Below are 13,166 nucleotides of genomic sequence, written 5' to 3' on the forward strand. Positions count from 1 at the left end.
AAGCAGTGGTATCAACGCAGAGTACTGGAAAATCATTGTAGTGCCGCTCGTTGGTCGTGTTGCGTTTTTCGTCGCTGACTCTCGCTCGACCTCGTGCAAGCTTTCCTCTCTCAAGGGAACGCGGTAAGTTAATAACTCGGTAATTAGATAAAAATGATAGGTGTCGTCGTCGCTATATTGGACGTCGTGTAAATGCAATTAGTCGCGGTATCGTATGGAGAGTTAGTAGAACTATACTTTCATCAATATTATATACCTATTAATAATAGCTTTCTTAACGTGTTTGGGAATAATTATTTTATACTAGAAGTAGGAAGATAAACTATCGATAAATTATTTTATATAACATTTTTTTCTAAAAGTTAATTTTTCATTCGGCTTTAAATGGATTTTATTCCATCACGGAAACAGGATTTTTTTAAATGTAGTAAGCAATATGAATTCGATGCGCGACATCAATAAGTACATAACTTTTATCATTTATCATTTATCACATTATATTGTTTCGTGATTACGACCATGCTCAGATAGAGATATCTGAGTTTATTTGAGTGTGCACACGAGCTCATTTCCTTTATGATATAGCTGACTATTTCTCCGAAAATAAGCACATTTAGAAACCCCGGGTGCGCACGCAACACAAACTGCGAGACAAAATGAGAGGTCCGTGGCTGAATTAAAATTTACTCGCCGCTGGTGATACTATAGGTAGACACCTTGTTCGTGCGTGACCGACCTCACTGATATCTAATGTCAATCCGCAATGTTGTTTCGAACGTAGTGCAGTCTCGACCAGCGATGATGGCGGTCGCACGAGAGCAACCTCGCATGTGTGTTCGCACGAACACGTGATTTGTACATACACGGATACATATGTAGGTACGTATGTACATACACGCACGGGCATGGAAAACGAGAGGATCGATAGCCTTTTCGAGAATTTCCTCGATTGCGATTCTAACGATTGTCACTTGTTCGCCCACTTTTCGTCTTCCTCTTTTCCCCATGTCTGTCCCATCCATTCAAGCGCCGGTTGCCACAAATTAGCATTTTACGATGCTGCCGAAGGGACAATGGGGTTTGCGTTAAATTCGGTGGAAGAAGAGTAAAGCGGAGGACCATTACCGCGATCGAGGAAATCCCGGCTGAGTGCTTCATTTAAAATCGAGCGATCCTATGTTTATGGAGCGCAGAGACGGCGGCGGGACGACGATCTGCCGTGTCAGAATTTATTCTTAATCGAGCTGATTCTCTTAAGAATTTATATCCGGTTCGCATGGCCTCGCTAAATTATAGTTCTCTTTACATAAATTTTCTAAAAGTCATATTTTAAAATGTTTTTTGCATCTTTATTTTCGATTTTTTTATCGTGATTTATACATACATATACGTTAATATATATATTTTTAATTTCTCTTGTATGTGGCTTTTATTTTAAAATTGTTATTTGATATATTAATATTATATACTATATATACATATATAATATTATTTTATCAGATTAATATAACATTTTTCTTATAAATGAATTTTTTATTATTAAAGCATTGCTGAGTCACATAGCGTATATTATTAAATTTTTTTTTTATTACATTTGATGTTCAAAAATATTAATCAAAATCTGGGAGAATGCACACACACACAAGAATTTCAACTTTTTTCAAGTTTTTTGGATATCGAATTATCGAATGCTTTTGCACTACATTTACATGCCGCTCCACAAGCCTACCTATTATCGGCCAATTCGAAGCTATTCGATGATTGGACAATGTGGTTACGAAACTATAGCGCGAAATCATTAAACGAGGTTCCGCATCTGAAATAGGCTACTATTTGTTGTCGATCGGCACAAAATCCTTCTCCCTAGATGAACTAAGTTCGACAGAAATTTGGCATTTACGTAGAGACTGGTTTGAAATTCCTACCTATGTGATAGATTTGCGATTATGTATTATACTTAGTGCATGAAAAACGACATAAAGTATATTGAACGATGAATACGTTGTCGCGTCTGATATTGCAGATAGCATTACAGATGCGCTTTATCCCTTTGTCAGCAGAATCCTTTGAATCCCTGTAAAATGCAATCATCTCAAGAATTTTCTTACTGTGCACGCATATGTTGTTTTGTTTTATACACTCTGAATATCTTCTCTATTTTTATTACATTGAGATTCTTTGAATATTCCATATATTTTATTATTATAAAAAAATCTCTCTTTTAAATAAAAATCCCATAAAGTCCCAAAAACATCGAAACGGTAATGATTTTTTAATCGATTAAAATTTTTTATTCTATTTTTATTTAATTTTATTATTTGTTTCCACGAAATCTGGCTGTGTAATGTATTGGATTGCTGATAAATTATTCAATTTCCCGGTATATGATTGTTATACTCTCAGTTTACTATTAAATTCGACGATAATATCGAATTTTCAATTAGATGAAAATTTCCTTAACTCATATCGATTCATTATTGCGCTAATTAATAGATTGCTTACAAATATTGCTATATGTAATTTAATTTATCGAGGAAAGATGAAAAGCACGAATTATAAATTATTTAAATTAGAAATTGTATCAGACTTGAAGAGTCATCGATTCAGAAAGCGTTCGTTTGAAGCGATTAATGCACTAGCGCTAGCACATGTAACCTATACGTCGATTTACGATATCGTAAACATCAGCGCCCTGCGTTAAACAACGCATCGAGTTGCATGTAATTCTGCTACATGCGAGAGTTACAGTTATCGATGGATCCAGCAAGTTGGGCAATATGTCTCGCCAAAATGCGACAACGATTTACGTTTAGATGCGACAAGAGTGGGTGCAATTTCTAGGCGTAGCGTGATTTACTCGTCATAAAACTTTGGCGCAAAAAGAGGCCCGGCTTCGGTTCCTCGGGATTAATGTGCCGTGAGTAATGCATCTCCGATAGAACGTACATGTAAGGAGAAGAAGGAAAGGTCGGATTATTCTGGTTCTTTTATCCCCTAGGGGGATTTTATCTTAGGGCTTCGAAATAATACGACTTACGATAAGTACGTGTATATCGTTATACTCGTTGCCGCATCACGACACATTGAATAATTGTTGCGCCGAGAGAGTTGCGCGTTTATGTGATTTATTATACTAAATTTCCGCTCTACAAAACAGCGCGTCTGATAATTTTGTTAAGTTCATCAGCAATATACTAGCACAGAGAATTAGATGAAGGCAATTTGTAGAATCATCTCTCGAATCTGCGTTTGATTTAGAGGATAAATCAAGAAGAGCACACATTTCGGCAAAACGTCGTAGTTTTTAACGAGAGCAAAATATTTCGCCGTTATTAAAATATATACATGTAATACACAAGAAGCTATAAAGAAGTTACGTTAATTTTCTTAGTATCAACTTAATGTAACGCGTCTGTCTTGTATCGATACGGAAAATCGATCCAGCTACTTACTGTTACCTCACTACAACGAGCGCTTTTCCGTTATGAAAGTTAGGCGGGGAGAAGCGGGCCGAAATTAACGATAAGTTATTATAATATGCTATTTCGTAGGCGGATTGCGAGAGTTGTGGTACTTTGGAACGCCAAAGTAAACTCGGTCCTCGTGCCCGGGATCTTCCGCGTATCGGACCGACCAGAGTTTACTTCCAGAGTTCGGAGTTTCGTAATTTGCTGTCGGAGGGCCGAGACGTCGCATTATTGTACACGCCACAGTTGTAATAATCTCTGTCCTAATTACTACGCTACGATAAAATAGAATTCCTCTTAAATTGAAAATTCTTTGAAATGACGAGAGAGAGAGAGAGAAAAGAGAACTCCTTGATTACATCCGTGCAGTTATAATACCCTGTTGTTCGCACTTCGTTAGCTGTACATTTATATTTCCTACTCTGAGATAAAAATGTTAAAAACGGAAATTAAACTCTTCTTGCCGGTGTCGCGCGAAAAAAGTTCTCCGCATGGCAGCTTCCGGCAATATGTGTCCGTGCATATGGAGCCATGATGGAGTTTGCGAAAGTAAATACACGTGGCAAACGTGACTTTCGGATCACACATTTGTAACGATAATGCAAAAACTTGTTCGGGCAGAAGAATACTTTACGATGATAACGAATGCCGCGCTCGCTATTACTTGTCACACGGATGCCTTAATGTTTCCACGCAATTTGCATTTCCCCGAATTTATGAGACTGACGGTAGTTTACGGCCATGGCGTGGCTATCGATTTGAATATCGAGTTTTCTTAATAGTCGATTCTCGCGACTGGCGAAGTTCCTTTAACGATTACCGCAATGGCGACGAATGCTTTCAATAGCGAGTCGGGGGATAAAGTACGTCATAAATTATTTCCTACGACTATAATGCACATTGTGCTTCTCCGTTAATATTGCGAATTAATTTTCCGTATTTTTCGATAAAATAAAATTCAAACGACACAGTTCATCTTCTTCAAATTAATACATAATAATACATAATATTTTCTATACATCTCTTTGCACATATATGTATATCTGTTAGCTATATAGAGAGAGCATATGGATTTTCGTAATAATTTTTTAGTTAGCTTCCATTATAAAGAGAAATTTAATTAAAATTGAGATTTTTTCTTCGATATTATTAATTATGAGAAATGAAATCTTTATTATATATGTGTGTGCTTAAATCGATACACTCACGTATACATACACAACAAAGAATAAAATTGGAAATTGTACAATATCGAAAATGTCACATTAAAGTTTTCATAGCGTGTATATAAAATTTTTATGTGTTTCTAAAAACTAACTGCAATAATGGTTTTAAATAACCATGAAGATAGAATGTTTTCAAATTTCAAACAATAAAATCAACTAAAACATCTCAATTCCTAATCAGAATGAAACTGATTCTATTCTAAGAAAAACGAGGTTCGTTTAATTACATCGGTGTTTGCTATCGCAAGAGGTCACTCTATATATACTATGATTTATAGTTTTAGTTCCTTTTCCAATTTTCTCTCAATGTTACGTACTGGTCTTCGACGTGAATTAATTTCAGCATATAATGGTACGGTGCTCTCGCTTTTACTGCATGAATCGTTACGTTTAATTTCCGAGGACGTCGCATCACATTGGACCCTGCTCCACTGTTCCTTCGTCTCTTGTTATTATAGAAGCAGGGAGGACCGATTTGCTCGACGATGGAACTAGTCACAGCTGCGCTGACAGCTAACTCGCACCGTATCTCTCGTTTGCCAGTTGCACACTTTGCATTATTTCCCGCTCTTTCTCTCTCCCACTCTCATACATCAATACAGAATGCATATTATCTGGCACACTTATACAACCGATTGTCCTCTCTTTCATGCTTTTTATTATTTCTATACTTTCTCTTTTCTCTCTTTCTTTTTTTTTTTTTTCTTTTCGAACAACTTGATACAAGATTTCGCAAAGTTGAACAAACTAGAGAAGCGAGAGGTTGGTTCAGACATGTCACAACGCTGAATACGCTACAGCAAATTTTTGATATGTGCCCCACGATATTACAGTCGACACGGCAACGGGAATTGCAACGACGGGTATCGAATCATAATCGGATGAGGGACGTAACTCGCGATTAACGAGCACGAAAATTGGCACGGATGAAGTGCGCTTTTCGAATATTGTCCACGGTGCTGCTCGCTCGATTTCGACCGGATGCGAGCACACGGCAATAACACGGCGCGTAACGTCGGGTTTGGTCGAATTTGTTTCCGTTATGAGTTCGCCGCGATTTATTTCGACGGCATGATCCGAAACGGCGCTTTATGCGCCGCGGCGCATACTTTACTATATACGATAATCAAATTACGGGATTCCGTTCCCGATTTCCGTTTTCTCTTGCCCCGTGATGCATCCGTGATGTATACTTCGCTAACTCGCGAAACCAACGATGCATCTTGCATTGTGTGAGGAATGGAGAGGCGATACGGTGCATCAGAACTATCAAAGTCATCAATGATTCACGGCTCTTTTCTCCTCTATGGAGTTGCGCCTTGGCGAACTGCCAATCTCCATCTTTGCTACTGCGCGTTCCTTTTCTGCGAACCTTCGTATCAATTTTCCGTCCTTGCGAATACGTCACGGACGCGGCAAATTCCATGACGGAGAGTCTTAAGACTGTTCAACCTAAGATCCAATCCTCGATGATCGTGTAATCTTAATGTAAAATTAACGTTAATATAAAATGTTATTCAACTAATCGTAAGGGTAGTTGTTTTTCTCTCTTTAACTTCATCATCTTAATTTGTACAAGAGACAAAAATAAGGTATGAAAAAAATGAAAAGTTTTATAATTTTCCAAAGAACTGTTGAAATAAAAAGAAATGACATTCATCACATAACATTCGTCACATTATCTGCATTTCAAGCATCACAAGATAATGGAACATGACATAAAATCGCGATAGAACCGCTGGTGCATACGTTTGATCGATATCCTGACCGAAATTCACATTGTATGGAAGTACATGTGACACAACGGACCTAAACTCGACCGTAAGGCTCCACATAAATCAGTATTATCTCGCATTAATGCGCTACCAGCGCGGAGGTAATGTTCATAGATTCGCTTATAATGAACACGCTACGCATCCTGTACGTTAATCCATGTAAAGAGTATCTGATGTGCATTATAGCGCATGAATCGATACACGTCATCGTATCTCTGTATAAATTTCTAATACATAAGTATACATTTAAATACATAATCTTTGATAACCAAATACGCACATATTTACACACATGGGATTACATGTATCTCTACATACATATACATATATAATCAATATCACTAGCGGATCCTGATAATGGGGGGAAGGGGCGGGGGGTTGCAAAATTATTTTATTTAATATTTTTGGTTTCATGATTAGATTTATTTATTCTAGGATCAACGACGTCGATAACTCTTTAATGTTTGTTTTTCTTTACTTATATTTTTTAAACAAATTCAGCAAAACTGTTTCTTTTAATTTCCAAGGGGGGGGGGGAGGGTTTAACCCTCCGGATCCGCTAGTGATCAATATACATACACACACACACACATATATATATATATATATATATATATATAAAATATATTTTTTTTTGCTTTCAGAGATATTGCTGCGAGCTTTTCCGGAAGTCTTCTGTCCACTTCCAAGCACGGACGCAAAAAGTAAGATACATATTATATTTTAAACCATTGTAAAGTCGTATTCTTTTTTATCGTACTCGAAAGAACGAGTTGAAAACCTCTCCGTATATATTATATATAGACGTTGCAACAAACTTCGATTTATTTATGCGATGGAAATTGCGAAGCTTCCATATCGAACCATTTGGTACTAAAGATACTTTAATCGAAAATGTTTCTGAGCGAACCGATACTTGCGCGGCTTGATATTGATGGCTACATATTTATTTAACAAACTTTTTTTTTGCAAAGAGATGTAATATGTCTTTTGCGCAAGCTCTCTCTCGCTCCTCGGTCCAGTGAAATAAATATTGGCTTTCGGCGACAAACTAGAGATGTGCCGTCAATTCGAGTACCGAACAATATTTATTTAGTTGGTATCGATCTTGGTTAGGATATTGGCTTTCTCCACGGCAGCGATCGGATTTTACAGACTCGCTACCTCTTTTCACTTTTCTCCACCGCGATTCACGAACTTAGAGCTTCATCTCGAAAACGCAGGGAAAAGTTCTTGAAGACGATAGCGAGAGAATATTTATAAGATCGATAGCGTATAGTTCGCGCTGAGTATATTATGGATTGGATGCTCTTGGCAAATGCGTAAACGACAATCTGTCAAGTTATCCCAAGTTGTTTCTCGTTATCCTTTTGCCAGTTTATAAAGTTAAATGCTCAAATTCAAAACGTCGCTTAAATCAACGCCGCTCTAATCGCACGATGGCATTTCAAAGTGTGGGTGTGTATATATAGTTTTGCAATCTACAGCTCGCGTCTGTTTACTCTCAGTTGGTCTACTTTGTTACTGACAGCTCAACATGTACCACAACTGTACCCCATTGTACGTGCATCATTCGAACGTGTCTAGCGCAACATTCCTCGCTTGATGTTCCATACGTGCACCATTCGCTTTCCGCAGGGAAGTCTACTGTGTTTTCTACTGTCTCGTGACATCATCGTAAAAAAGTACCGAACAAGCTTATATTTCACGTCATCCCCTGGCGCTTTTAATTAACAATATTTATTAGAGTACGTAGAGCGAAAAAACAATTCACAGTTTGACTCGCAGTATATTTTTCATACGTCGGGCACGATCCCTTGCGTAAATTTATTTCGCGTAGCTAAATTTTACCCTGATTTTACGTTCGCTCAAGTGTCATACATACTTAATGCTTTTCCATTCCGGCTCAAGTCAAGTTACAGCTTGACAATGTGTTCGAAATGAGCTTTACACTCACCGCATAAACTCGGTGGACCGCACTGGATCGATTCTATCAATTAATCAAACCGCCGGAGGCACGAGAACGCGAGATGATCCCGGCCGCGCGATCGATATCCCTACGTGTTGAAAAGCTACTTGACACGAGCGCGAGATAGGTTCTCTTTATTTCTCGAATACGTGATCTAATTTTGAATAACGCCGCCGACATTCTTACCGCTCCTCCCCATCCCCTGCTATCCCTCAGAAGTAATTTTAAATTAAACACTCGTCGCACCAGTTTAATAAAGCTTAATGCACAGTCTGTGTTGACGGCAACAAGTGCAAATTGCGTCGCCGTGTATTGCTGCGGCAACAGCATGACCTACCCCCCCGTTTTACCGTTGTAATAATTCTCCGGGTTCTCTTGCCGAGTCTCTCTCCGTCTGTCGCGCGACAAGTGCTCCCAGCCAGCGGTACGACTATGGGATTTTCATGTAGCTTCGAGCACACGCGGGACATACCAGGGGTCGACGGCACGTTTCATCGCCGACGTCGTCGTTTTCGTCTTCTTAACGGTAGACGCCTGCAGGGCGCGTCTAACCGCTACGATAAAATACCACGTTCCGAACGCTCTCGTTCCCTCTCTCTCATCCTCTTTCGGGCGATTCTTTCCCTCCTTATTTTTTTGCCCCTATCGCTTTGTCAACGTAAGAATGCACAAAAAAAAACTGCGCGAGGAGAAGAGGAAGGTTTCTCGAGCGCGATAACGATGAGCGAAGTGGAAGTTTAAATGAACGTTGAAAGATGCAAGGGATACGGTCCACCGGAAACGCGCGGAAGGCGAAACGATATACTTGAACCCTCGCTGCTGGATCTCGGGGCGGATCCGGCGCGCCAGATATTTATTTCGAGGACGCGAACGTAGCTTTTAGAAGATTACATTCTGTTTGTTGCTCGAATTTATTGACTTTGATCTCGGTTGTGGCATTTTTCTGCTTATCCTAGATGTCGGTGAGCATGCGAAAGTGTGTGTATATATACGCGTGGCTGTGTGTATAGCTCGGGGAATAGAGCGTCGACGAGAAATTTTATGGCGAAAAATTTCGCATGCACATAAAGTATATCTTATATGCATCATATAATAGTGTTGGCGATCATAAATCAAAATTTGGGTCGGTTAACGCTTAAGCTCTTCAGCGTGTACGCTCGTTTTTTAAAAATATAATTGTGACAGCACTCTCCAAGATTGACTTCCGGTATTTTTATTCGTGTGTAGGTATATATATTTTTAGCATTTTATCATAGTACTCGGATACACACAACATTCTATCAATCATTATTCGTATCGGTATCGGTGACATATCATAAAGTGTACTAATTTCCGCGTATATTTCCGGCATCGTCAGTCATGCGCAATATTCTTGCGTGCTGTAATTGCGCCACTACATATGAACTGTCGAGAAAATTCACGAGATACCGACCGACTGCCAGGATCAAACGTCAAAGTCTGGCTCCCGCGCGGCTTCTTCATTTTCGCTTGCACACGGGTTCATCGCAATCTCCGGATTTATATACGCGAGCTAACCCTCTGGGATACCGTTGGTAGTTCTCGTCGCTGTTCATTGCTGGATAGCTTACGATTCGTTCGCACGTGAGGGGGTGGTTCTAAGCGAAAAGTATAACGAAACCATCAGCGAAAACGTCAAACCGGGACAAATGAGCGACCGAGGCACGATTTTTTAGACGATACGTGAGATCGTCGATGATATTCGAGACACGAGCGAATGAACGAGCACGAGGGAAGCGTTCGATCTATTCTTTTTGGCGATAAGGGCTAAATATCATAGCGAAGCAACGTGCGATCTATTCTTTCTCGTCACATAAATATCGCGGAGAAATTTAAAAGCGACGAGCCTAGTTTTCCCGACGACAAAAATATATGATGTAATTTGATGGAGACACATACATATAAGATAGAAAAACATATACACATAAGACAGGAAAACAAGTTTTATAAATAGTATCAGCGAAAAATTAAATGAGGCCAAAAGAGCTTTTTATAATTATGAGATATTAAAGTTTGAATAATTAATGCACTTATGCCACCATGTTTATACACTATTTATTTTCGTTTAACTTTGTAATTTAGGACAAAGGTTTAAAATAAGTGGGTTAGACCGAATTCCATTGTTAGATGCACACAGGAACTTTGAAGTGTGGTTAATTCGATTTATTAAAAAACATGGGTTAGACCGTTTTGACGCTCAGCGTCTCTAATAAGCTATGCATCACGTGTCAAGAAGAGAATTTAGTGCAAAAGTGATTAAACCAGAAATACGTTTTACATAAAGCAGAATTTATATTCGCGAGAAAAAAATAGTATTGACACGTATGCTTGCTTCCCTCAGAAACAGATGAAAAAAAGAATCGTCAATTTCGAGATTTCCTCTTTTACAAATGTCAATACAATTCATCCGCGTTATCCATTGTCCGAGCGATCCGTTGTCAGATATGATCTAAGATTTATGTATTGACGAGAAAAGCGACGCTAATTGCGTTCGAAACGTAAAAACGTGTTGTGCGAAAAACGTTTTCGCTCTCGCGCTAGAAACAGGCCATGCCCGGCATATACAGCCCATCATTCGACGTTCAACGTAACATCGAGCGACTCTCTCCGAAGCTGTAACGACATAATTTAAGCTCGTTAACAGACGCAGTGCCGGGTGTACTCGAACGCCGACATCGCCGTCGCGCTCTCGAAGCGCTCCGTGAAGTTCGTCAACCTAATTCAGCGGCAGTTTACTCCCGTTTATGCTCTCGCGCTCTCGAGGCCCCGAGGAGAGCGAATCGCTCTCATTGGGCGGCGCGTCGTTTCTACGTCGTACGCCGGAAGAAAACGAACGTTTGTCAGTGCGGTGATAATAAAGCCGTGAAACTCTCTGCCTCTCTCGGACGTGCAAAATCCAGTTTGACGGACTTGCGACTTGTTATACGGCGCGGCAATTTGGCCACTTTTTGCCGCCTGATTCGCAAGAAATTTACGACATTATCTCGAGAAAAGAACGACCTAGAGAGAACCACCGGGCACATTCGATTCCAATTCGACGTATTTCCCGATCGCGCGACGAGAAAGAGTGGTGGTGTCGCGTGTGTCAGGTGAGAAAGAGCTTTTCTCCGGAAACTTTACATTCGCGAGAGCGACACTTTACCATTGACTTCCGCAAACAGTGGAAACTGTTAAGCGGGCGCGCGTGACACGCATGACAAACTCACACTACGCGCTAACGCTACGGAGCACTTTGCACCAACCATTTCGGCACGAGCGAAACGCAATTATCATTAGCACACACACACATACAGCGACATCGTCCCATGATAGTTGTCTAATCGGTTAACCACAATTAGCTTCGATATATAGAATTAAAAGAAGGGCAGAATTCGCTCGCGCCGCCCCCAATGTTTGTATTTCGGCAATTTTGTATTTACATTTCGATTGCATTCCTAGAGAGAGAGAGAGAGAGAGAGAGAGAATATTTCCCGTTTTATTTCCGAATGCACAAAATTTCCTCAATGTTTCTGACTTTTCGATTCTTCTCCAGCATGACGTGTATTCACGAGGAGTAAGTCAAAAGGGGCGAGAAAATATTACGTATTCGGGGGTGCCGCCACGCGCTCGCGCTATATACATATATATATATATATGTATACCGTGAAAATGCAGTCGATTCTTCGTTCGCTATGCATAACCACTTCTCCATCTCCCAATGCGATTCTTTCGAGAGATTCTCTCGCTCGCTCGCTCGCTCGCCTGCATTGACGCGAATATATTCGCGATTCGGATTTCAGTCTTTTACGGCGACGTCGAATATCTCGTGACAAATAAGGCGTATATTCGCGTCCACGAAGAGGTGAACGGTTTTCAGAATCCGAGGAGAACGGACAATATACAAAGCTCTTGTGCCGCGTGCTAGAGCTTCGAATTGCGTGGAAATAAATTCCGCGCCGCGCGTTTGCTGTGTATATATGTGTGTGTGTGTTTATATATATGTTTTAACATTGCTCTATTAGTTTATTATTTAACTGATTTCATATATATAGAGTTAAAGTTCGGTACTTACTGCCACGAATTCAGTGTGATCACGTTCTCGAGAAGTTGTGTCGCAATTAAATGTTATATCTTAAGCGAATCGGAGCGAGGGACTGAATGCAATAACGCTCGAATAACGTTTCGTGCTGATAATAAGTCAGTTCGCGAATATAATTGTGCGCATTTTATTTTCATCGCGATGCCAAATTATTATTCGGATAGTCATGTGAACGTGGGGGGATACAATCTATGCCTTTTTATAACAAGCGATTGTTATGTAAGTAATAAGTTTTGTTGCAGCATATGTTTAGAGCTGTATAATAATTAGCGCAATCTCTAATGTAAAGTTCGTTACATAACTGGGAATGTATTTAAACCGGCATATATGTAAAAGCATCTGGTGCTCTTTCTCTCTAATCGAGATATACGATATCAAAGTGGATTAAAATTGGCGGTTGGTTGATTTCGCGCATTCATTTAACTGACATCAATGTTGATCTTACAGTCACGTATTAGAGTAGTTGGGATATATTCGCGTAGGTAAATGCGACGAATTTCCTCTCATCAATTTCCTTCCGTTGATGTGAAGAACACACGAGACTTGACGATTATTTCATGACACGTCACGTAGACGGAGATGAAATGGCCGGACTCCAGCTTCACGTTCGTAGCGTTTACGTTCAGGAAGATA

The 13,166-nt window shown here is 39.8% G+C and overlaps 1 protein-coding gene across 1 annotated transcript in view; it reads left to right on the forward strand.

Moving 5' to 3' along the window:
- The window catches only part of Kek5 (leucine-rich repeat, immunoglobulin-like domain-containing kekkon 5 protein), a 211,029-nt gene that overhangs the window by 91,131 nt on the left and 106,732 nt on the right, over nt 1-13,166 (forward strand). Inside the window, exon 3 of the mRNA XM_083035532.1 lies at nt 7,113-7,172. The gene's annotated coding sequence lies outside the window, so the exon portion shown is untranslated. The remainder of the gene's footprint in view (nt 1-7,112; nt 7,173-13,166) is intronic.

The sequence above is a fragment of the Prenolepis imparis genome, unplaced genomic scaffold (genome assembly GCF_030444845.1).
Source record: "Prenolepis imparis isolate NDT839.2.m4 unplaced genomic scaffold, iyPreImpa1.0 SCAF_4, whole genome shotgun sequence".
In the NCBI taxonomy this organism is placed as follows: Eukaryota; Metazoa; Arthropoda; class Insecta; order Hymenoptera; family Formicidae; genus Prenolepis; species Prenolepis imparis.